Below are 27,330 nucleotides of genomic sequence, written 5' to 3'. Positions count from 1 at the left end.
CTCATACCTCACCTGTCATTCAACATCATCTTTGCCTCTGCACTTCCGCCTCGACTGACATCTCTGCCCAAACTCTTTGCCTTTAAATATGTCTGCTTGTGTCCGTACATGTATGTACGGATGTGTGTGTGTGTGTGTGTGTGTGTGTGTGTGTGTGTGTGTGTGTGTGTGTGTGTGCAGGCGCGCGTGCTCGCATATATACCTATCCTTTTTTCCCCGTAAGTTAAGTGTTTTCCGCTCCCGGGATTGGAATGACTCCTTACCCTCTCCCTTAAAACCCATATCCTTTCACCTTTCCTTCTCCTTCCTTCTTTCCTGACGAAGCAACCGCCGATTGCGAAAGCTCGAAATTTTGTGTATGTGTTTGTGTGTTTTTTTATTGTGCCTCTCTACCAGCGCTTTCCCGCTTGGTAATTCTTGGAATCTGGAATCTTTGTTTATATATATATATATATATATATATATATATATATATATATATATATATATATATATATATATGGGGGGAGGGGGGAATAAGTTTGCAGCTACTGCAACAAATTCATTTAGAAAGAACTTCTGACTTATTTGACACAATCTTGTAGCAATAAAAGGGTAAAATAATGTGAAACAACTGTTTATGTTGTCTGTTGACATCAATATTGGCCAATTTTGAGGCAACATGTTTCTCACATTCAAAATGGGTCTCAATGAAAAACTTGTGATATATCTTTCCTCTAATGAATATCAGTGACTGAAAAGCAATCACAGAATCCACATTAATGGCAAGGCAGAGTAACATGCTGATAAATATAAACATAACCTGAAATTAAACAGTAAAAAAAATGTAATTTTCTTTGTAAGTATGTTGTGCAAATTGTAAAAGAATTTCTATAATTGTAATGTGTAAATGGTGGAGGGTAGGAATTACTAACTCATTATGTTATAATGTCAAAAATTGATTATTTTTGTTGTTGCATCTCATATCTGTACATTTAATAATAATAATAATAATAATAATAATAATAATAATAATAATAAACCCCGTGGAGGGCTGGGAAAGAATAGGCCTCCGGTATGTTCTGCCAGTCATAAAAGGCGACGAAAAGAACAAATCACTAATAGGGCTAACCCCCCTTTTAGTGTGATTAGTTGGTTCACGACACAACTAAAGAAGCCTCGGACAAGCGCCGTCATGGTCGGGGACGACGCTTGAACCCTACGCCCGCCCACAATGGTAACGACACTCTAGCCAACTGGAAAATGATTTAAATCCAAATAGAGGTGTTTTGCAGGATATGCTTCCTGCAACCACCCTAGAAGGAAAACAAAGACAGAGGATGAGATGGTCAGATCAAGTTAATCGACACCTCATGTTCTGTTATTACCAAGCAACAAACCTAGGAACCAACACAACCGGATACAGATCACAAGTATACACAACATTTATTACCAGATACTCAGAATTAAAATTTTTAACAGAACAACGGCTAGCTGATCAGATCCGTGTAATAATCGAAAATAACAGGATACCCCAGTCAGAATTAGAAAACATCAAACAACAAGTACAACAAATACTGGAACAAAATAATGTGCAATCAGAAGAAGAAGAAAATACAGCAATGGACTCACACATCCCAGATCAAACAGACAAAGAACAACACACATCAATTAAACAATCAGAGGAAAACGAAATCTTAAGACTGGCACCAGAACAAGTACAAATAGAACATGAAGTGACACACATGTTAGATATATAAGAAAAATTTCAGCTGACATATATAGAATACAAAGACACAAATGCAGACATTAGACCATTCTTGCATAGACCGCCAAATAACCCACAAGTCGAAACAACAATAAAAACTATCAACACAATCATACACAATAAAACAAATGAAAACACAACTATGGAAGAGTTACAACTACTGGTTTATATAGGAGCACTCACTACACTAAAGATACACACTAGGCAGAGATCAGAACCAACCAACACACAGAAGAAACCCACAAAACCCGCATGGCAACACAAGCAACAGATCAGAATAGAAAAACTGAGAAAAGACATCGGACAGCTAACACAATTTATAAGAAATGAAATATCAGACAAAAAACAAAAAAAGGTTAGGTAAAATCTCACAACAAAAAGTGATAGAGCAATTAGATGAAAAGAAGCAGAAATTACAAGCATTGGCTAAACGACTTAGAAGATACAAAAAAGTGAAAATAGAAGGAAACAAAACTAAACATTCAACACAAACCAAAAGAAATTTTACCAGACAATGGATAACACACACATTAAAATAGACAATCCACCAAACATAACAGACATGGAACACTTCTGGAGCAAAATAGGGTCAAACCCGGTACAACATAACAGGCATGCCCGGTGGATACAATCAGAAACAGACACATACAAGATGATACCACAAATGCCTGAAGTGATAATTTTGCAACATGAAGTCACCAAAGCAACTAATTCTACTCACAATTGGAAAGCCCTGGAAAAGATAAAATATCAAATTTCTGGCTAAAGAAGTTCACCTGAACACATTCACATCTAACTAAATTATTTAACAGTTACATTGCAGACCCATACACATTCCCTGATACACTTACACATGGAATAACTTTCATGAAACCTAAAATCAAGCAAACCCAGCTAAATACTGCCCCATAACATGCCTACCAACAATGTACAAAATATTAACTTCAGTCATTACACAGAAATTAATGACACATACAACACAAAACAAAATTATAAATGAAGAACAAAAAGGCTGTTGCAAAGGAGCACGAGGATGTAAAGAGCAACTGATAATAGATGCAGAGGTAACATATCAAGCTAAAACTAAACAAAGGTCGCTACACTACGCATACATTGATTACCGAAAAGCTTTTGATAGTGTACCCCACTCATGGTTACTACAAATATTGGAAATATACAAAGTAGATCCTAAATTGATACAGTTCCTAAACATAGTAATGAAAAATTGGAAAACCACACTTAATATCCAAACAAATTCAAATAATATCACATCACAGCCAATACAGATTAAGCGTGCAATATACCAAGGAGACTCATTAAGTCCTTTCTGGTTCTGTCTTGCTCTGAACCCACTATCCAACATGCTAAATAATACAAATTATTGATACAATATTACTGGAACATACCCACACAAAATCACACATTTGCTATACATGGATGATCTAAAACTACTGGCAGCAACAAATCAACAACTCAACCAATTACTAAAGATAACAGAAGTATTCAGCAATGATATAAATATGGCTTTTGGAACAGACAAATGTAAGAAAAATAGCATAGTTGAGGGAAAACACACTAAACAAGAAGATTACATATTGGATAACCACAGCGACTGCATAGAAGCGATGGAAAAAACAGATGCCTATAAATATATAGGATATAGACAAAAAATAGGAATAGATAATACAAATACTGAAGAAGAACTAAAAGAAAAATATAGACAAAGACTAACAAAAATACTGAAAACAAAATTGACAGCAAGAAACAAAACAAAAGCTATAAATACTTATGCTATACCAATATTGACCTACTCATTTGGAGTAGTGAAATGGAGTAACACAGACCTAGAAGCACTCAATACACTTACACGATCACAATGCCACAAATATAGAATACATCACATACATTCAGCAACAGAAAGATTCACATTAAGCAGAAAGGAAGGCGGAACGGGATTTATCGACATAAAAAACCTACATTATGGACAGGTAGACAATTTAAGAAAATTCTTTCTAGAACGAGCAGAAACTAGCAAAATACACAAAGCAATCACTCACATAAATACATTGGCTACACCACTGCAATTTCATAACCACTTCTACAACCCTTTAGATCACATAACATCAACAGATACGAAGAAAGTAAATTGGAAAAAGAAAACACTACATGGCAAGCACCCGTATCATCTAACACAGCCACACATTGATCAAGACGCACCCAACTCATGGCTAAGAAAAGGCAATATATACAGTGAGACGGAAGGATTCATGATTGCAATACAGGATCAAACAATAAACACCAGATATTACAGAAAGCATATTATTAAAGATCCCAATACCACAACAGATAAATGCAGACTTTGCAAACAACAAATAGAAACAGTAGATCACATCACAAGTGCATGTACAATACTAGCAAATACAGAATACCCCAGAAGACATGACAATGTAGCAAAAATAATACATCAACAGCTTGCCTTACAACATAAACTTATAAAACAACACGTTCCCACATACAAGTATGTACCACAAAATGTACTGGAGAATGATGAATACAAATTATACTGGAACAGAACCATTATAACAGATAAAACACCACCACATAACAAACCTGACATCATACTCACCAATAAAAAGAAGAAATTAACACAACTAATCGAAATAGCCATACCCAATACAACAAATATACAAAAGAAAACAGGAGAAAAAATTGAAAAATACATCCAACTGGCTGAGGAAGTCAAGGATATGTGGCATCAGGATAAAGTTGACATTATACCAATTATACTATCAACTACAGGAGTCATACCAGCACATCAATGCAATACAGCTACATCCAAACTTATATATACAACTACAGAAATCCGTAATTATTGATACATGTTCAATTACCCGGAAGTTCCTAAATGCAATATAACATATACCATACAGTTAAAAGGAAGTCACGCTTGATCAAGGTCCGCATCACTTTCTACTTTTGACCAGACATAACATCTGAGATAAGAAAGAAATAATAATAATAATAATAATAATAATAATAATAAAACAAAAACAAACAAAAACTTGTCAATTAATTTGCTACATGAATGTAACAGGACTTGTTATACATCTTATGATTTATCATATAAATGGTCCATAGAGCATGAACCTAACTGACTAACTATTGTTTGGTTACTTCTTAACTCTGAAATTACAGCCCGTAGTTGGTCAGATGAAGTCACACATGCAAATCACAATGTCTCTCCTTCCTTACTGTTACTGTTAGTATATCATCAAGGTTCCATTAATGAATGTTTTCTTTCTTTATACCATTTCAACCACATCTTACAGGAACACTCCTCGAGTAGTTTCTCCTACCAAAGTTGTCAATTCAAAACTTTGAGCAATTAAAAGCAATTTGGCATTTTCATTCACTTTTATGTCGTTTTAGGTGCTGTGTGTGTTGGCTTTGCCCATTTCAATAAAAAAAAAAATCCATCAATGCATTGTAAAGCCTGCTACAGATGTATAAAACACTGAAAATCAAAACCGTTCCTAGTCTGGTAGTCATCAAACACTGGGTTACTGTATTTCTGCAGAAGATCTTTACAAATGATATATTGGACTTATCAAGGTCAGTTAGCACACTTTTGCTTCTGCTACAGCGAAAGATAAATTTATACACCAATAATATCCTAATTTGCCATTATACCAAAAAAAGAGTGAATAGTTTGTGGAATCAATGAGCCACCTATCTGGACAATATTAACAGTCTGATACTGTTACTGTAACTAATGAGCTGCAGTAGGAAGAAACACTGAATTTAAAGTTTTATTTGGTTTCACATCTATGAATCATTGACAGTGGGAAAGCAAGATAAAGAGAAAGTGAGTAAGATGTTGCATTACAAGAGGATGTTGAAAATTAAGTGTAAAGGTACGATAAGAAATGAAGAAGTCCTACATAGTTTTAGTAAGGACAGGAATATATGAAAAAACTCTGCCTCGAAGAAGGAACTAGTGTTAAGACATAAGCTAAGCTGCACAGGGCAAAAACTGTGTGGGCAAAGAGAAATAGCATATCAACAATATTATGAAAAAGACTGCTACTCACTGTAAAGATGACACACTGAATTGCAGACAGCACAACAACAATACTGTTACACACACTGAGTTTTTAGCCTGAGCCTTCTTCAGCAAGGAAACTCTCACAAGAAAACACACCTAATGCACACATGACCACTATCTCCAGTCACACCAACCAGAATGCAACTGCACTGAAGTGAAGCAGCAATCTGGAGTGGGGTGGGGAGGTGGAGAGTTAGCAGGGTATGGATGGGGGGGGGGGGGGGGGGGGGAGAAGTCAACACTGTCTTGTGGAGTGTCCAAGGATTAATGCCAGTAGAATAGGGCTGCCAGGCACAGCATCGAGGAAGGGGGGGGGGGCAGGCACAGCATCGAGGAGGGGGGGGGGGGATAATGGAGAGTGGAAAGGGAGAAGACCAAAGAAAGGGAAAAGACCAGTGCATGTGGTGATAGAGAGCGGTGCACGATGAGGGTGAGAGGACTTCAGTTTGGAGCAAGTGATAGGACACAGAGCACAATATATAGGGAGGGGGGTGTGGCAACAGAAGATCACTGTAGGTTGAGACCAGGACAACTTTATGTGGAGAATGTGTTGTTAAGGATAACTCCCACCTGCGCAGTTCAGAAAAGGTGGTGGTGGTGGTGGAAGGATCCAGATGGCCCAAGTCATGAAGCAGCCATTGAAATCAGGCATCTTATATTCAGCTGCATGTTGTGCCACAAGGTCCACTTTGCTCTTGGCCAGAGTTTGGCAGTGGCCTTTCAGCCTGGTGGTCAGATTGTTGGCTTTGGGACTGATATAGGCGGGCAGACACTATTTTAGGAGGGGTAGACTGGACATTAGGTAAGGTATCCCTCATTTCAGGGCTTTCTGATAGACAATCAAAGCCCTGAGAAAGGATGTGGTTCAGTTGTTCCAGTCCTGGGTGGTACTGGGTGATGAAGAGGGCGCTCCTTTGTAGATGTTTTTTGGGGTGGTGGGAGGACTGTGGGTGTGTGGGGATATGGCACAGGAAATCTGTTTGCAGACTAGGTCTGCAGTATAGTATGTTTCTTAGAAAGACTTTGTGACACATTCAGCATACTGTGCAAGGGAGTTCTTGTCACTGCAGATATGCTGTTCTCAGGTGGCCAGGCTGTGTGGGAGGGTTTTTTTTTGTGTGAAAGTAATGTCAGCTTTCAAAACATGGTTGGTTTAATGTGGACAGAGGTATGTACAAAGCCATCAGAGAGGAGGATGTCAACATCCAGGAACGAGGCACACTGCATTGAGGAGGACCAGGTGAAGCAGATGGGAGGAATGAGCATAGGTTGTCTTAGGTCTCAGTCCAAATCATGAAGATATTGTCAATGAATCTGGGCTTTGCGTTTGGGAGGCTAGGAAGGTTTCCTCTAAATGGCCCATAAAAGGTTAGCATATAAGGATGCCCTGCAGGTATCAATGGCTGTGCCGTTGATTTGTTTCTGTATGGAGAAATACTTGTGTGTTAACAAGGTGTGTGAGGAATGAGGCAGTGAGTTTATAATCTAAAGGATGTAGGAAGACATAGTGTTCAATAGTGGCAGGACCACAGGCGTAAGGGATGATTGTGTAGAGGAACGTAGTGTCAACAGTGACGAGTAGGAATCCAGGAGGTTAAAGTGGTGGGAATAGTGGGGGATCGGTGGAGGAAATGGTTGGTATCTTTGACGATGGAGACTAGATTTTGGGTAGCTGGTTGGAGGTGCTTATCAATGAGGGCCAAAACTCTTTCAGTAGGAGCATAATAAGCAGCCACAATGGTGCATCCGTGATTGTCGGGTTTGTGGATTTTGGGAAGCATGTAGAAGGTGGATATATGGGGAGTCTTAGAGGTGAGGAGGGAAATAGACTTGTTCTGGGAAGAGACTAAGCCTTTGAGCAGGGATTGGAAATTATGTTGGACTTCCAGAATGGGATCACCATGGCAGAGTTTATGGGTGGAAGAGTAACAAATGGCAGAGGCATTCTGCCAGGTCAGTCACTGTGATTCATAACACCAGTGGTAAAACCTTTTATCTGCAGGTGGAATGATTAGTTCAGGGCCCGTTTTGAGGTGGTGTGCGATTGTCATTCCCTCTGCTGAAAGGCTGATGTCCTTAGGAAGGGACATGGGGATGAGACCAAGTTGGAGGTAACGAATTTCAGGAAGGTGTACAGGTAGTGGTTAGGTGGGAGGTGGGGAGACAAGGAAGGGTCACAGTAGGATGGTGGATGGTGGTATGAACTTGGAGAGGCAGGGTTCAGTGCTGGGATTAGCTTGGCTTTGGTTGGAGGGATCGGTGGCAAAGGAGTGTTTCCATTGCAGGGATTGGGGGAAGGAGATAAGGCCTTAGACAAATCCTACATGGTTAAATTTTGGTATAGGCCTAAAGGTGAAGCCTGTGGATAGGACGGAAACTTCCATGGGGCTGAGGACTTTGGGGGAAAGATTAACAACAGTGTTCTGGGGTTGTTTCGACTCTGGATTTAGTTGGATATTGGTAGGGAGTCTTGGGGGATAGGGCAAGTTGTAAAGGTCAGCTAGGCAGTCCAGCCTGGACTTTCCATTGCTAGAAATTACTATATAGCTCACAATAACTGATGATGTTGGGTGTAAGTGTTACTCTGAGATGAAGAGCTGGCACAGGAGAAGGAAGTTGCTGCGAGCTGCATCAAACCTATCAGAAAATTAATGAAAAAAAAATAATAAAAATAAAAAAGAAACCTCACCAAATAGGTTTCGAACAAAAGATTAGTGTATAATCCTAAGCAACATTCACATTATGAGTGCTAGAACTTAGGCTAAAATGAGATATTTTACATTATTTCAAGGTTTGTTTTCGAAACTCAGCATTACATCTCACTGATGATAAAAGAGTCTACTGCAATTTACAAGATGGCAATAGATCAAACCCTTGCTGAAATAATACTACACATCTTCATTCTAATGTTAAGTTACATAAATTTTCACTTGATGGATATCACAGAACCCATTACAATTTCAGCTTTAACTGTACTATATGAACTTTCAGTTATTTCCATGGAATCCTCATGCTGATGCATTAATGCACCAATTGTAAGACTATTTATGGTAAAAAATAAAACATAAGCACAATCAAGTTTACATAAGTGTGAATAAGTCCATGCACCTTCACCCTAAGAGGCTGAAATCTAAATTAATACAGAATCTTTTAACTATCTAACTACATCCACTATGTTAAGGATTTCAGAAAAAATGAAATAACTGAATGAAGAATTATTCAGTAGATTGAATTCCTGTGTAACTGTGGAGGACAACTAACCACCTACCAGATACGACATGTGCACAATGCACTTCCTCTTGTATAGAATATAATATTTATTGTGTAAATGCTGTCAGAAGAGGAGTTTCATCTACTTCAGTTTATGAGTACGGTACTCTATTTCCCTTTCTACATTTTAATCCATAGGGGTCCATTAAAACTTTGAGCAGACTTTCTTGGGATAGTTTGCACTTAGCTTCATGTTTCTGCCAGCTCAGTATATTCAGCATCTTCATGACTCCCCTTCAGGTAAAACAACTCTGTGGCTGTCCTCCTCTGTATATGTTAAATATTCCTGTTAGACCTGTTTGGTATTGGTCCCATACATTTTAGCAACATTCTAGGATGAGTCACACGAGTGTTTCGTAAGTCATCTCCTTTGCAGACCGACTGGATTACCCACACATTCTACCAATTAACTGAAGTCTGGTACCTGCTTTACCAACAACTAAGCCTATATGACAATTTCATTTTTTTTTCCTGCACAATTTTACATTTCTGGTCACTTAAGGCAGGCTGTCAATCTTTGCATAACTTTGAATCTTATCAAGCTGTGACTGAATATTTGTGCAACTTTTTTCATACAGGACTTCATTACGGACAACCATACCATTTGCGAAAAGTCTGACAATGTTCTTGAACAGCAAGAGTCCCAGTACACTTCTCTGGGGAACACCTGCAGTTAACTCTACATCTGTCAATGACTCTCCCTCCATCTCATAACACGCTGCATCCTCCCTACAAATAAATCCTCACAAATTCCACTTGACACACTACGTGATCACTTTTCAATAAAAATCATAGGTGTGGTAATGAGTTGAATGGTTTTCATAAATCAAAAAATAGTGCATGTACTTGATTTCTGGCTTTTCATGTGAGAAAAGTGCAAAACATATTACAGACAATATTAATAGTAACCTCAGGCTTTTTGCCAATGATGCAGCTATCTATAATGAAGTATTGTCAGAACGAAGCTGATAAAATATTCAGACAAATCTTGATAAGATTTCAAAGTGGTGCATAGATAGGCAACTTGCTTAAATGCTCAAAAATGTTAAACTGTGAGCTTCAGAAATGGAAAAAGCAAAGTATCCTGTAACTATAATGTCAATGAGTCAGTTGGAATCGACCAACAAACTAATACCTGGATGTAACACTTTGTAGTCATATGAAATGGAATGATCACATAGCATCAGTTGTTGATGGCACAAGTGTAGACTTATTTTATTGATAGAATACTGGGGAAGTGCAATTAGTCTACAATCAAGATAGCTCACAAATCACTCATTCAATCCATTCTAGAATACTACTCAAGTGCGTGGGAGCCATACCAAATATGACTAACAGAGGATATTAAACACACAGAAAGAATGGCAGCATGAATGGTCACATTTGTTCGACCCATAGGAGAGTGTTACAGAGATTCTGAGAGGCAGTTAAACAATCATTCTTCCACACTGTGTGAATGAAATGGGAAGGAACCCTAATAACTGGTACAATGAGGCATATGCTCTGCCATGGCACTTCAAAGAGCATAAATATTGATTTAGATGGTCAATGTTTTTGGAAAGTGTGCTGGTTGACATGTAGAAGGTCCTTTTGTTTGAGAAGCTTCTTTACATTTGAGCTCAGAATATGTTTTAAGATGTAAAACAAATAGATGCCAAGGATATTACACAGTAGTTTTGTGGATCACTTCTACCCTTCTTGTAAATGTGTGTGACCTATGGTTTCTTCCAATTAGTAGGCATGATTTTTTTTGTTGTTTGCTGGATCCTCAGTGTATTATGCTTAAAAGAGAGCCTAACTCGGATTCAAATTCAGTATAGCTCTGGTAGGGTTTCCATCAAGCCCTCGAGCTTTGCTCAGTTTTTGTGATTTGAGTTGTTTCTCAACACCACTTGTGGTTTGCGCGTGTATATATCTTCGCAGTGATACAAGAATTAAATTGAGGTAATACCCCTGGATTTTAATTTGTGAATGAACATCTGAGAACTGAGTTCAGCATTACTGCTTGCACTTTGCTACCCTCAATTTCAGTTCCTGTCTCATCAGTGAACTTCTGGACACTAACTTTGGCATCACTAATAGCTTTTACACATGATCCAAATCTTTTTTTAATTTTGTGAGAGATCCTTTGATATTCCTCATATAATTAAATTTTCCCTGAGGCATTTAAGTTTCATCTTTATCTACAATAATGTTGGTAACAAAAAGATCTTGGTTCAAGTCCCGGACATGGCACAAATTTTAATTTATATCTTCAGCTTCCAACGTTATCCTTTAATATTCAGCTACAATAGTCACTGAAGGCTAAGAGCATAGCCTACTGAGAGCCAAAGGTGTCCCATTCAGCATGTCCTTATCTATAGTCCTATTATGTAGTACTTTATATTTCTTTACAGTGACCATCTACCATGGAGGGTCCCTATCATCATCAACTGTTCTACTGGCTATGTGCACTCATCAGCCAGAACTTTATGACTTCCTACCTACTAGCCAGTATGTTCATTTTAGGCATGGATAGCAGCAATGACATGTCATGGCATGGAAGCAATGAGGCCTTGATAGGTCACTGGAGGGAGTTGGCACCACATCTGCACAACAAGTCACATAATTCCCATAAATTTTGTGGAGGGGATCAATGAGCTCTGACATCACGTCCAATCACATTCCATATGTGTTTGATCAGGATCTGATCTGGCATGTTGGAGAACAAGCACATCAACTGGAACTTGCTACTGTGTTCCCCAAACCACTCCATCACACTCCTGGCCTTGAGAAGTGGCACATTATCCTGCCGAAAAACGCCACAGCAGTCAAGAAGTATTATCATAATGAAGGAGTTTACACATTCATGCCCTCCCATCAGCATTATAGGCCCTAAAGAAGGAATCATTATTCATTCGACTGTGCAATGCTCTGCCACTGCACCAATGTCCAGTTCTGATGCACATTTCGGCCATGGTTGCTGATATCAGCTGTGGAGGCCCATCGATAGGAGTATTCTGTGCACTCTGTCTTCAGACGTACTTGTAATCTGCCCAGATATTTAAGTCAGATGTTAGTTCCACCACAGTTCACCACCTATTCTGTTTTACCAGTCTGCCCAGCCTACAGGACGACTGATTGCTGCACTCTATAAGTCACATAACAGTCGCTGAGTGCACCCACTTTCCGAATGGAAGGTAACCTGATGAAAATTCACATCTTCAAAATGGTATGTGCAGTGTCCACCAAACTAACAGATTAATAAGTTAGCAAAACACTAATAATGGTTCTTTACATAAGAAAGGGAAAACTGATAGAAGTCAGCCCCAGGGTAGATTAGTTTTGGTTTCGAAGAAATGTAGGAACACACGAGGCAATACTGAGCCTACAAATTATCTTAGAAGATAGGTTAAAGAAAGACAAACCTACTTTTGTGAAATTAGAGACAGCTTTTGACTGGAATACTCTCTTATAACTTGTACAGAAACCAGATGGTAGTTATGAGTCAAGAGGCATAAAAGGAAGCAGTGGATGAGAAGAGAGACAGGGTTGTACCCACCCCTGATGTTATTCAACTGGTACATTGAAAAAGCAGAAAGAAAACAAAAGTAAAATTTGGAGTGGAAATTATAGCTCAGGGAGAAGAAGTAAAAACATTGAGTTTTGCCAATGGCACTGTAATTCTGTCAGAGACAGTAAAGCACTTGGAAGATCAGTTGAATGGAACAGACAGTGTCTTGAAAGGAGAATAGAAGATGAACATCAATGAAAGCAAGACAAAGATAATGGCATGTAGTCAAATTAAATCAGGTGATACTGATGGAATTAGATTAGCAAATGACAAACATAAGGCTGTAGGTAGGTTTTGCTATTTGGACAGCAAAATAACTGATGATGGCCAAAGTAGAGAGGGTATTAAATGCAGACTAGCAATAGCAACTACTGAATTTCTGAAGAAAGACATTTGTTAACACTTAATATAGACTTAAATGTTAGGAAGTCTTTTCTGAAGACATTTGTCTGGAGTGCAGCCATACATGAAATTGAATCTTGGATGATAAACAGTTTAGACAAGAGTAGAATAGAAGCTTTTTGAAATGAGGTGCTGCAGAAGAATGCTAAGTATTAGATGGGTAGATCACATAACTAATCAGGAAGTAATGAACAGAACGTGTGATACAAGAAATCTTTGACATAAGGCACAACTTGACTTAAAGAAGGGATCAGTTGATATGACACTTTTTGAGGCATCAAGGAATCACCAATTCAGTGTGTGTGTGTGTGGGGGGGGGGGGGGGGGGGGGATGGAGGAATTGAAGGGAGATCAAAAAATGAATTAAGTACGCAGATTCAGAAGGCTGCAGTAGTTATTTGGAGACAAAGAGCCTCGCACAGTACCATACAGTGTAGCATGGAGAGCTGCATCAAACCAGTCTTAGCACAGAAGACCAGAACAAAAACAGCAGCAGCACCATGAAAACTATTCTTCTAAACGTGAGTCTCGGTTCTTCTCCACAGCTATATGTTTCAAGTTCCTTATTGAGACACAGGGCTACCAGTACTGCTTCTTTATCTAGTTTGCTGAACATACAGATTCTTCTGCCTGTTGCAATTGCGCTTTTGTACGTTGGTACTAGCTGTTTCTACAGTACAGTAACAGAGGTGTTGACGATGCAGTAAACATGCTAAACCTCACGACCATATTTTTTTCTGGTCTCTGAATTCTCTCAATAGTATAGGCACTCTTCATTATCTTTTTCTTGACCTATCTGCACTACTGTTATCATAAAACATTACGTTCCTTTACAAATACAGTAAAGTTAGTCATTGGACATCACGACTCTTTTGCACTTCTTTTTGCTTGATAATATATTTCACTTTAAGACTGTTTAGAATCAATTTTTTTCGTGCGATTAAAAATCATGCATAATGTAACAACGACTTTGTCAAGGTTCAATAATGAAATATAATGCTACTTTTACACGAGTTTTTCGTTTGTCAAATGATCAGAAACGCCGCCAACAGAAATTAACGAAGCAAAACTATTTTAATAAATGTAGATGCATGTGTGTTTCTAAAACGTAAGGAAACTCACTCTGTTTATGTCCTTTCGAAGATGTCAAGACCTTCTGATTGTCTTCGACGTTTTCACAGATGAAACGTCAAAATATTTTATGTCATTGTCAACACTTAAGAAGCACCCATTAATACGGCTCACGGCCAGATTTTAACGCTAGAACCACTTGCGCGCATTACGCCGTACACTACTTACAGCAGGTAACAAACACACAGGCGTATCAAACAGCTGACTTGAAATCGTAGCCTTGTAAAGCTGAGTATGGGAAAGATCTGCCATCTTCTGACCTATGATTACTTTTTAATTTTTCTGATTTATTTGTTTATAGATAGAGAATTTAAATACCACAAAAGCTTAAATCTGGCAAGTTATATTACGTTCCCTACACACAAATGGTTTCAACTTCATTGATAACCAGAGTTAACCGAGGAACGACATCCCAGATTAGCAAATCCTCAATTTGTGGATCATTTCTTTCAATTCATTAGTAATATATTTATCAATCAATCGGGTACAATCCATCCGTAAGACATAGATGTTTGATGTCAGTTAAGATAGCAGTGTACTTTGGTTCATGGTTGAGACGTCTGTACAGAACATCACGGGCACAGACAGTTTGTAAGTTGGCATGACAGTGCGCGCAAATGTGATGGTGTTGTGTTGATCGCATTTATGTACATTTTCAATGACGCTATGTTTGTTATAGACATTTGAATTGACATGAAGGTTACTATTAAAAGTAAGACCTACGCTTTAATTTTAAAGTCGGTGATTATTTACCTAATAATGAACAAACGTATCAAATGTTTACATTTGTGAAAGTCATGTGTCTTGTCATTAGCGAGATTTATGAACTGAGGTAATAAGTCATTCCTGGCTCTCAGTAACCCCAATTGTCTGTAACATTACAGATTAAAAAACAGATTAAAAAACAACATTTATGTCTTTCTTTGTCGCTTGGTTCAGACTCTGAATCAACTGTCAGATAAAGTAAAATCTATATTTGTGCGAGCGCGGGACAGTTTTTCGAAACGGAAAAAACAATACGACACCAATCGGGCTACATAGTAAATGTGCATTAAATAAGGTTTACGTTTCTTAGTCGTATTTATACTAATGTTCACTTATTTTCACTGGGATAGACGCTTTATGTGTGGTAAATGCCTTGCTACCCATAGCTTTATGGAGAGTAGATAATACAGCCTAAGAATTTTGTTGAAGTCGTGACACAGCCATTATTGCAGTTAATCAAAGTTTACCTTGACAAAACAATCCACTATTTCTTCAAATGTTGGAAAACTGTACAGTTCTATTTAGAAACGTTGTATTACCAAAACTCCTACTTCATAGACTTCTTCTGCAAACCACTGAAATTTACATAGCAAACGGTACTGAACCCTTGTACCAGATACTAATGTTTATTTCTGTTCCATTCAAGTAAGTCGCACCAGATGAAGAACTGATAATTATTTCCATCCCCACGACAATGAGTCTACTCTTGACATCATAGTCCCTTCTTGAGTTATATGGAGGAGGTTGTGGTATATTATCAGATTCCACAATAATTCTCTCTAGCACTTTTGAAGTAGGCTTCTGTCTTACCTACAAATATTGGGGAGATCAGGCTTTTCATCATTTCAGTGACTCTCTCCAATGGAAAACAACATTTGTGCTGCCCTTGTATGTACACATTTAATATCTACTGTTAATCCTGTTTGGTATGGGTCCCAGTCACATGAGCAATACTGTGAGACGGATCAGATGTGTGTCTTGTAAACATTCTCCTTTGTAGGCCGATCGCAGTTTCCCAGTACCTTACCACTGAACTAAAGTCTTCCACATGTTTTACCTATGACTGAACCTTTGTGATCATTCAGTTTTGAACTCCCACACATTGTTGCATCCCACTATTTGTAAGATTTGCCTATTCCAGTTGTGATGTGTTGATATTGTATGCATAGGATTCTATGTTTTGCATAATTCACATTTTTACATTTCAGAATATTTAAAGCAAATTGCTAATTTTTTCACTACTGTGGAGTCTTATCAAGATCTGTCAGAAATTTTGCCCAGCTGTCCCTTTGATGGGCCAAATGCTGCATTGTGTGTCTACTGATTTATACCTTCAAGCTGACAGCTGCCATTCCACAGTGCAAAAGTTAACAGAGTTCCAAAGGCATTAATCCATGTAGCACACACATATTGTCAGGCCAACTTAACCTGGCATCAGAAATAGAGCATCTACAATTAGACTTCTGCAAAAATGTATACACGGTCAAACAGATTCCAAAGCCATTCAGCCATTTGCCCTGCCACATGATAGAGAAGAGCAAGGTGAAGCAAAGTCTGTGGCTTACCTGCCCTGTGTGGGATGTATTTCTGCCAAGATTAACAGGATTCTCAAGGAGCATAATATCAAGTGTGTGTTCCATTCACCTACCAAAGAAACTGTGAAATGTGAAAGATGACCTTGGTTTATGAAAACAAGTATTTTATAATATGTCTTGCCAGTGTGGCATGTTGTACATATGCCAAATAACTTGGACATCAGATGCCAAGAACATCAGAGGGCACCCAGATGAGACAGGAAATTAAATCAGCCATTGCCCAGCACTGTCTGGAACTTAATCATACCATGATGTATGAAAAAAAACGAGGATTCTATCACAGGCCCCCAGATACTGGGACAGTGTTATAAGATAATCAATAAAGATAAAGATGGCGAAAACCTCATGAATCCTGGTACTGCTTTGTATCAACCCAGCAAAACCTTGGATTCTACATTGGAGTTGTTAAAAATCCAATGTTGTAGCAGAACTGAAGAAGAAGAAGAAGAAGAACTGGAGATACGAACTTGGAAAACAAATCCCAGACCATGTACCATGAGAACCATAAGAGGAATGGAATGCCAGATCGCTTTCGGGCAAACTGGACTGAAAATAGTTGTCCACCTCGTAGCTATTCTCTCCAGACCAAAGACTGAATGTCTCAGGATGACTGTAATGGGAATGGGACACAGATGGAGTACTAGAACTGACTGTAGAGGTGGCCTGCAAAAAAGTGGAATTCCAGCTCATGGCCAGACAAACCAGCCCAAAGACAGAACATCTCAGGACGTTTGTAGTGGAGATGTGCCACACAAGAACCTACCGAGGAGTGGGAGAAGTAGTAGGTAATAAATATTGGACCCCTTTCACTTGGCTGTAACATCCTCAGGTAACACCTGATGCACTGATATTGGCAGAATACCCAACATCTCAAGGTGCCAACACATCCCCAGAAAACCGTGAACAATTACAATTTATCTCCCTGATTGTATTGTTTCACAGCTTTCAAGATGTCATGTGAGAAAATTAAAAGTTTGGCTTAATGTAAGAGATGTATTCAGAATCCAAGCTAGTTGCCATGGAGGCAGCCATTCTGCTTAAGGTATCTTATTATGTTTGAGCTTAGAATGTGTTTTGAGAGTGTACAACTGATGAATGTCGGTAGTATTGGATGGTAGTTTTGTGAATCACTTTCACTACTCTTCTTGGGTACAAGTGTGTCCTCAGTTTTTTTTTCCAACTACTGTGCACAGTTTTTGTTCACGGTATTGACAGTATGTTACAGTTAAAATGAGGGTAAATTTAATTGTAAATTCTGTATAGAATCTGATAGGGATTACATTTGACTCGGGCTTCATTCAATTTTTGCAATCTGTGCCCTTCTCAAATATGTATATCACTCACCTTTGCATTACTGTGAGAATTAAACTTTTGAAGTACGCCTTTATCTTCCAGTGAAAAGGAAATTTGAAAATGTAGTTCAGCACTTCTGCTTGTGCTCTGCTAGCACCAATTTTCTAAACTTGATCCAAAGTTTCTCTACATGCTTATGCCCGGAGCTAAAGGTTTAGAGTTCTTACTTGCAATATGTCACCAGTACTTCTTCGTCTACTTTACTGGACATTTCATTTGTGATTTTAGACACTCGTTTTCTTCCAGTCAGGAATTCTACAACTCTTCATTTTTCTCTATATGGTCCTCACTATAAGGTTTGACCTGCTCTTTCTCTTCCACATTTTACAGAAGTGCGGATTGTGGAGCGAAGGTTGCCTAATATAGTGTATATTCTATCTTTTGTTCCTATATCTCTTTCAACCTGTCCTGCAAAGGTACTACACCCAAAACCCAGCATGGTAGCCATTCCATTATGTGGTGGATCATCAAGTACCTGCATGGTGGTAGCCGGTATCCATGTGGGGCTTGCACTGTTGGTGCTGAGCTGGAAACCCCTCGCATTCTAAGCAGTGAGCGGCCACTGTGCCTGGGGTTCGGGCACTCCAGACAGTGGTTTACTGGCCAGGTAACTGTTGTTGCTGGGCGGTGCCCATGAGGAGAGCCCTCGTTCGGTGTGAGTTACACCAATGAAGTCAATTAAACTTTCTTCCAGAGAGATATATGACCCCAAAATGTTTCTTCCCCTGGCTATTGCATGAAAGGGACACAGGCTCAGAGACAAGGGGAGAAATACTACCCCCCCCCTCCCCAATACTTAGGTTGTTGAACACCTCGAGGACATGTTTGGGGAAGTAGGGACAATTTCAAAACTGAAAAGTGGCTCTGTTCTGATTAAAATGGCCTCACCTGCACAGTCAGGCACTGCTCACCTTTGACAAGCTCAGTGACATTCCTGTAATATGCTACAGAGTAGCATATTCCAGTGTGATCTCCTTTCATAGACCAGTGGCAAGTTGCTTGCCAATTGGAAACAGTGGGTTGTGCATTTTGTCCATTTTGTCCATTATGTCCAGTGGTGACCAAAGCATAATAGAGTTGATAATGGAGCCCTCATGTGGCCTTTGCAAGTGACACATTGTCTGGAAAGGTCAAGTTGATGGTGTGTGTTGATGTGACAAGAAGCCTTATGGTCCCCTCTCATGCAGTGCTACGAAAGGATGAGGTTCAGGCTGATGTCTTTTTACTGCTGTGCTATCTCCATCTGTAGAGTGTGTTGATATCCGTAGCACATAAACACTTCGGGCCTGTATGACCTTAGTTGCTTTTTCGCCCTAAAACAAAACAAAACAAAAACAGCACACGAACACTCCTTGTGCACCTACCCCCAGCTTTATCAGCTGTAGGGAGAATCATTCCCTCTGTTCATCATTCCACACCATCCTCCAAATAGAAAAGAAATTCCGAGACTACGAGACTCTTGACAATTCATATATCAAGATGCCAAGAAGAAATATGATCATTTACACCCTACACATGTGATGATGACATATGCTGTGGCTACGATATCATCCCCTCTAGTGATTGTACCGTCAGGTCTTCCATGTCAGGCCCTCTGTGCCACTTGTCTACATCTGTTCCGCTGGTGGTTGGGGCCCCTCCACCTACTGCTTTCACCACACCACTTTTGGTGGCATTGACTCTCCACCCCCCGTGCCCCAGGGATGTCAGTCTCCAACCCAATCCCCAGCTGGAGAAGCAACAACCTCCCCTGGTTGCTCTTACCAGGGACAGGGCCCTCAGATTGCTCCATCCTCAGGAACCTTCTGATCTGCAACCAGCTGCCAGCCAGTGGGTTTAATTAGGACTTTATGTTCCTCCTCTATCTCAGAAATTGGGGCAAACAAGTCCTCGCTGGTAGTGAATTCATCCCAGGAGAAGGAGAAGGTGATTCTGGTTGCCCCTGTGCCACTGATTGCTTCCCATTCCAACTCTTACTCTGAGGCAGCATTCCTGATGTCCCCAGTGGAACTGTAGGCCCCACTCATCTCGGTTCAGAACCAATGTGCACTGATTGCCATAGCCTCAAACCTGAGGCAGCAGGCAGGCCCAGAGGCATGACCTGCCTCCTGGTCCCTTTATGCTCTCATAAAATACTGATAGCATGCTTCTTCAGTGGAACTGTAGATGGTTTTTCCACTACCTGCCTGAGTTATCATTTCTCTTATGTCTTTCCCGTACTTATTGTATCGTCCTTCAGGAAACTTGGCTCCTAGCAATGTGGATCCATACCCTCTGTGGCTCTCGGCGGGAAATTTTAAGAACTGCGGTGAGTATGAAAGAGTGTCGGGTGATGTTTGCACGTATGTTATGGACTCTGTCTACAATGAATATGTGCCACTCAGTATGACTTTTGAGGCTGTGGCTGTTCATGTGAGGACATCTCTGGAATTTCTGTAATGTCTACCTCACTCCTGACAGTGAAGTGTCTCAGAATGCATTGTCTGCACTGTTTTCTTAGTGCCCCCACGCTTCCAAATATTTGGTAATTTCAAAACCCGTAATGCATTTTGGAATGGAACAATGACTACTGGCCACAGTAAAGCTATTGAAAACTTGCTCGCAGAGTTCGATCTTTGCCTCTTGAATACTGGTGTTCCCAGACACTTCAGTGTCACATAGAGGTCTTATTTGCCATTGATTTTCCATTTGTAATCCAGGTGTTCTCCTTCCTTCCATTGGAGAGTCCAAAATGACCTATGTGACAGTGATAATTTTCCGATCATCCTAACCGTCCCTCAATGCCGTGTGCTTGGGCATCCATCTAGATGGACCCCCAATGAAGTTGATTGGGATGCCACCATCTTTGCTATTGCCCTTAGCGCTCTGTCGCGTCAATGCAACTGTCCAGAACATAACTGCAGCCATTCTGTCAGCAGATGACATAACAATCCCATATTCCTTGGGATCTCCACATCGAAAGGCAGTATCTTGGTGAACCCCTGAAATTGCTGCAGCTCTTAGAAAATGCATATGGCCTCTCCCAACGCCGTAACCGACATCTATATATATAGCGTCTCACTGCCTTTATGGTTTTGTGCCCAGGTCCACCACATTGTAAAACAGCAGAAATGAGAATACTGGGAATGGTATGTTGCTACCATCGGACCCTGTGCCCTGACATGACTCCAAGACCATACTGTATCCACAGCCAAATGCTCAAATGCTTATCGGTGGAGTGCCAACATCATGTCCACACCATTTTCAACTGTATCGGAAGTGATGGTTAGTTCCTATCTCACCGGCAAGAAAGTGTGATAGTCCCTGTACTGAAAGTGGGTAAACACCCCCTTAAGATGGAAAGCTATCTCTCAGTTCGTCTCACTAATTTTCTCTGCAAGGTGCTTGAATGTATGGTGCACCAGTGGCTATGTTGGTATATTGAGTCTCAGGGTCTTTTGGCTCCGTCCCTGTGTGGTATTAGCCATGGCTGTTGTTCTGCTGACAATCTGGTCTGCCTGGAGTGTGCTACCTGCTTAGCTTTTGCCCAATGTCAACACCTTATTGGCTGTCTTCTACTTGCAAAAAGGCTTATGACATCACATGGCATGACAATATCCTCTTTACCCTATGTGAGTGGGGTCTCCATGATTCTCCGGGATCCACTCCAGATTTTTGCCAGTAATTTCTTGTCACACTCTACATTCCAGGTTAAAGAAGGTACTTCACACAGTACCCCACATACACAAAAGCCCTGCAGGGCCGTGTAATGAGTATGCCCCTTTGTCTAGGGGCTGTCAATGGTCTAGTTGCAGCTGTGGTTTCATCCTTCCTGTATGCCGAAGATTTTGCATTTAATATTGCTCCTCAATGGTGAGTGGTGCTGAACGCTGGCTGCAGGTTGCCTACATAGGACGTAGTCCTGATGTCTCACCCATGGCTTCTGGTTTTCAGCCACCAAGACATGCATCATACACTTTTCTTGCCATTGTACTGTCCATCCACACACAGAACTCTGACTCGATGACCAGTTGCTCAACATGGTGGCATCTCATCACTTTTTGGGACTGGTCTTCAATGCCTATTTGATGTGACTTATTCATCTTCACTAGCTTAAGTGAAAATATTCTTCACACATTAATACTCTTTGGTGTCTCAGTAACAGAAGCTGGGTCAAAGACCACTCTATACTCTTGATTCTCTACAAAGCTCTGATCTGTCACGTCTTGATGACAGGAGTCTGAGATATGGCTCATTATACCCTTCAGTATTGCAGATGCTGGACCTGGTTCACCATTGTGGGCTCTGACTTGCAAGAGGTATGGTCATTCCACGTCAAGGGGGGCAGGGGCCCCTACTCAGCCATCTCCAAATCTAATAAAATTTGGTGTGAAGGTTCTATATGGTCTTGGATGGTTGTGTACCAAATTTCAGTACAAAATCTTAAGTGGTCAAATTTTTAGGGACTTTTATAGAGAGGCTACTCCCCTGTACAATACTTTTGAAATTGCAAATGTGCCAAGTTTGCTAGGCTTTTTTTAGAAGTTCTAGAAAACATTTGGTGATTTGCTTTAATGCACATACACTTTTTTATGCTGAATCACATCATGGCAAAAATTAGAGGTTTAGCCACACCTAAATACAGACACAAGCCCCTTAAAACGGCTAAAAGATTTGTTGCACTATTCTGAGAACCAAGGTCTGAACGACCACTGCTACTTTTCCTAGTAACCAATCACACCAAAACTTCAGAGAGTTATTCCTACCTGTGGTATCTATATATGGATCAAATTTAATTAACATTCGATGTCTAGACAAAAAGATACGCATCTGCAAAGTTGGCCAAAATTTTCCCGCAAATTTTAGGGTATTTTTGGGGGGCAATATCACAACTGTGACTTGTTCAATCCTTTTTTTTTTTTTTTTTTTTTCTTGTGACAGCTGGAAGGAGCATGCTTTAAGCTTTCAAAGCTGTAGTGTTTAATTTCTGGATCTTGCATTTTGGTGAGTAAGACTACGTTTTAAAAGTTATTATTTCAGCACTTCGAGAAGATTGAAGAGTGAAATATTTTGATCATTATGTCCCATAATTAATTTTTTTTGTTCCAGTGTATAAATCAGTTTCAGACATTAATTTAACACATGCCATAAAAAGAAGTATAATACACAACACTGCAAATTTGCAAAACAAAAATACTAGAGTCAGTTCCATTTTTGGTTAAACAGTTCTACACTTTTGTCAAGGGCAGATTGTGGATAACTATACTGTCTTCCTGGTGGTGGTGGTGGTGGTCGTGGTGGTGGTGGTGGTGGTGGTGCTTCTAAAGTCAGGAAAATGTTGCTCAGGAATCTGGCAGGAGGCCAGTGGAAGGAATGAGCAGAACCATGTGGTTGCATAAAGCTAATGAGGACATCTTGTTGTTCATTTGAAACTTCACTCACATTTCCATCCCACCAACCTGCAACATATTGTCCCAGCTGTAAATTTGAATTGAGATTGCTGGAATTTCTTCATAATGCTTCAAAGGCATGACCTGTGAATGCTTCAGTGTAATTGGAAACTCTGCTTGTTCTGAGCTGATTACAATTAATTGGCTTAAATTGATGATTTTCTCTTGTTCGAGATATAGTATGTACCGTGGCAAACCTTGTTTCTTGATCAGGCCGAATTTTTTCAATCTCTTCTATTGGTGCATAAAAAATCTTTGTCTGGAATACTATCATTACAGAATTCAAACAATAACATATGCAGTCAATATTTGGTTATCTAATGGCCTCTGCAGACTAGCAAGGACTGCTAGTCTTTTTGCTGTTCCCCCAATGCCAACACAAGGCAATTTACCATGGGTTATTAAAAAATTTTTCCATTAGGCAGTGATGCCAAAATCCTTCTTGTGCAGACATAAATTGATGAAATTTTTGAAATTCTTGCACTGACCAGTGGAACCATCACTAACGCAATAAATATTCATAATATTTTCAATCTTTGTCTTTAAATATGCTATTAACTTTGTTTAAAAAGCATGAACAACAGTGGTATAATGACAGAGACAGTTGCTGATCATACAAATGCTAATACTGTGACTTCTTTGCCACCAAAATAGACAACAAATGAATGTAATGTGGCCTGACTATTCTCCCCATAAAATCCTTGCACAGCATCTTGAACAACAAATGAATAATTCTCAGGAAAACCTATCAATATAATTATTACTAATAAAGAGATAGAGGGGCTGGCCAGTACTTACCTCAGCTCAGTACAGCCGATAGAAACACAAAAAACAACCGAAAATTTAAGTTCCTAGCTTTAGGAATAAATGTTCCTTCATCAGGGAGGAGAGAGGGGAAAGAAAGGGAAGAACGGAAAGTGGATTTAGTTACTCACAACCCAGGTTATGAAGCAACAGGGAAAGGAAAACAGGGAGGGTAGCAAGATGGAGGCATGGTTGTCAGAGGGAAGCCAAAGATATTCTACTGTAGGTACTGTGCCAGCTTCAAACCAAAGAGGATGCATACAGAAGTATGGTGTATAGTATAAAGATGTAGGATGAAAAGATGCATGAATGGCTAAAGAGGAAAGGGAAAGAGGAGAAGACTGAAGAGTAAATGGGAGTGAGGTTGGTTAACGTAGGTTCAGTCCAGGGGGATGGCGGGATGAAAGGATGTGTTGGAGTGCAAGTTCCCATCTCCGCAGTTCAGAGGGACTGGTGTTGGGTGGGAGAAGCCAAATGGCACATACGGTGTAGCAGGTTCCTAGAATTATGCTGGAGGGCATGCTCCGCTATTGGGTATTGGACATCTCCTAGTCGGACAGTTCGTCTGTGTCCGTTCATGCGCTCAGCCAGTTTAGTTGTTGTCATACCAATGTAAAAGGCTGTGCAGTGCAGGCATGTCAGCTGATAAATGACATGTGTAGTTTCACACGTGGCCCTGCCTTGAATTGTGTATGTTTTACCAGTAGCGGGGCTGGAGTAGGTGGTTGTGGGGGGATGCATGGGGCAGGTTTTGCAGCGGGGTCGGTTACAGGGGTAGGAACCGCTGGGTAGAGAAGGTAGTCTGGGAATATTTTAGGGTTTAACAAGGATTTTACGGAGGTTAGGGGGACGACGAAAGGCAACTCTGGGTGGTGTGGGGAGAATTTTGTCAAGGGATGATCTCATTTCAGGGGTTGACTTGAGAAAGTCATATCCCTGGCGGAGTAATTTATTGATGTATTCGAGGCCAGGATAATATTGGGTGACAAGGGGGATGCTTCTGTGTGGTCTGAGGGTAGGAATATTGTTGTTTGACGGGGAGGAATGTATTGCTCGGGAGATCTGTTTGTGGACAAGGTCTGCAGGATAGTTGCGGGAGAGGAAAGCACTGGTCAGGTTATTGGTGTAATTGTTGAGGGATTCGTCACTGGAGCAGATACGTTTGCCACGAATATCTAGGCTGTAGGAAAGGGTATAAGAAGAATTAAGAGCATATCAATATAATTAATTCATTTTCTGCTTATTGAATAAACTTTGGTGTTTTGGCACTAAGTGATGGCTTCTTAAACTGGTAATTTTCAAAATTAGTGCCTCCATTAAATCTTAAACAGTTCTCTGATGTCTCTCCAATATATCTCTCTCTGTGTGTGTGTGTGTGTGTGTGTGTGTGTGTGTGTGTGCGTGTGTGTGTGTGTGTCAGTATGGATCCATTGCTTGTATTCCATTGTTTCTTCAGGATCATAATCTTGAAAAACTTGGACGGATGTTGCTGAAACCAACATTAATTTGACATTTTGTTGAACTGCATGTACACATGCTAAACGTGATCCAGAAGCACCAGCTGTAGTTCCCCATTTAGGCCTGAGCTCACAAAATTTTGAGAAGCTCAGTCGATTTCCATATTGCTTACAATAAGCAATGAGCATTTCTTTCGGATTACAAGGGAGGAGCTGTTTCTGCCTGTGGATCTCTTCCCCACTTATTCTTACTGCAGCACAATCCTTTTTGCTGGGACATAATGATAAAACTCAACATCTTGAAAGAGGCCATTTGGTTAACTTCAACATTGAGCTTTTTCCCTTTTTGGTTTGCAGGCGTTGCCAAAATCCCATCTTCCATCTTTAGTTTCCTAGCCTTCTTCGCCATTTTCATTGAAATAGCAAATTCTTTAGCCTTTTTTTTTCAATAGTCCTGCTATTAGGGGCCAGTGTCAAAATTTGAACTTTACTGCAGTTGCTTGAAGTCTGAAGCTTAATCTTTAAGTTATTCAATTAAGATGTCCATATCTTTGCATTTTTGGCACTCTTCTGTTCATATTTGCGCAATATCTGCTTTAACCACACCCCTATGTGCAGCAATTACCTTAGTAATGTTGTCTTAGGCTTTCAGAACTTTGTGTGTCCCATTGACTCCCTTCTGCTGATGCAGTGAAGCTTTAATGGTGACTCCAAGTGATGATAATGAAGTATTAGCAGTAAAGCAAGCATCAACAACATCCATGTCTTCAGTGGATGGTGATTCTTGCTTGTGCTGGCGAAATGATTCTTTTTGGGTCATTTCATCTTTACATTTGCTACAAATTTTCTGACCTTGTTTAAAAACTTCATTAGTCAGTAAGTTCAACGTATCAGACATTGCACTGGTAAATGGTGTTAAAGCCTTCTTGATTACGTGTTTTCCTTTACCAAACGGGTGCAGCAAGTGTTCTGCAGGAATTGAAATTTTGTCATAAACATGTCATTATGGTATGGACAAATTTGGGCATCTTCAGTAAATTCAAACCCAGCCTTCCTTAACTGATTGCAGTTGACTTTTTCCATAACAGAATGGTGATGACTTATGAAATCAGCTCCATCTGATACACCAAAGTAGCAGAGTGCAAGGGTCTCTTGGTTCATTTTAGACAATCGTCTATTAACATATATCAAGCAGTACTGAAAGCTCATGAATATCCTGGTTTAAAGCATAGCGGATTCAGACTTGTTTGTGTACAAAATATACAAACTAGTGTATCAAAATGCATTGTTTTAGTGGTTACCTTCAGCTACAGCAATGATTATTGATTATTCTAACACTCAGTACTCAACACTAAGATTGTGCTATGTCAACACCAAAGATTACACCTCACAGAAGACTAACACTGTGAAAACTGCTAATAATGAAAGCAACAATTGAAAATGGTGGTTCAGCAATGTATCAGTGCTGTGAGGATAGTGCCTTGAAAAACTATTGTTGCTTTATAATGCTGATGGAAACTAAGTGACAATGTATAAATGTGCCACCATGCATTGTAGAGTTAAAATGTTCAAATGCAACATAGTGTTCCATTATGATCTTCTTGATTTTGTAATCTTAAGAGGATTTTCTGAGTTTTTATTATATTTATATTCTATACTGTAAAATAATGCAAAAACACTTCTTATTAATATAGTTGCATTCCCTAAACCACACACAAA

General features: G+C 39.8%; 1 protein-coding gene across 1 annotated transcript in view; it reads right to left on the bottom strand.

Annotated features, from left to right (window-relative positions):
- The window catches only part of LOC126278214 (5'-AMP-activated protein kinase subunit beta-1), a 60,837-nt gene extending 46,087 nt beyond the window's left edge, over positions 1 to 14,750 (bottom strand). The window contains exon 1 of the mRNA XM_049978148.1: positions 14,200 to 14,750. The gene's annotated coding sequence lies outside the window, so the exon portion shown is untranslated. The remainder of the gene's footprint in view (positions 1 to 14,199) is intronic.
- Between the last annotated feature and the right edge of the window lie 12,580 nt (positions 14,751 to 27,330).

This window comes from Schistocerca gregaria, chromosome 6, assembly GCF_023897955.1.
Source record: "Schistocerca gregaria isolate iqSchGreg1 chromosome 6, iqSchGreg1.2, whole genome shotgun sequence".
In the NCBI taxonomy this organism is placed as follows: domain Eukaryota; kingdom Metazoa; phylum Arthropoda; class Insecta; order Orthoptera; family Acrididae; genus Schistocerca; species Schistocerca gregaria.
Note: the sequence above shows the minus strand (reverse complement) of the source record. Positions and strands in the feature narration are given on the sequence as shown.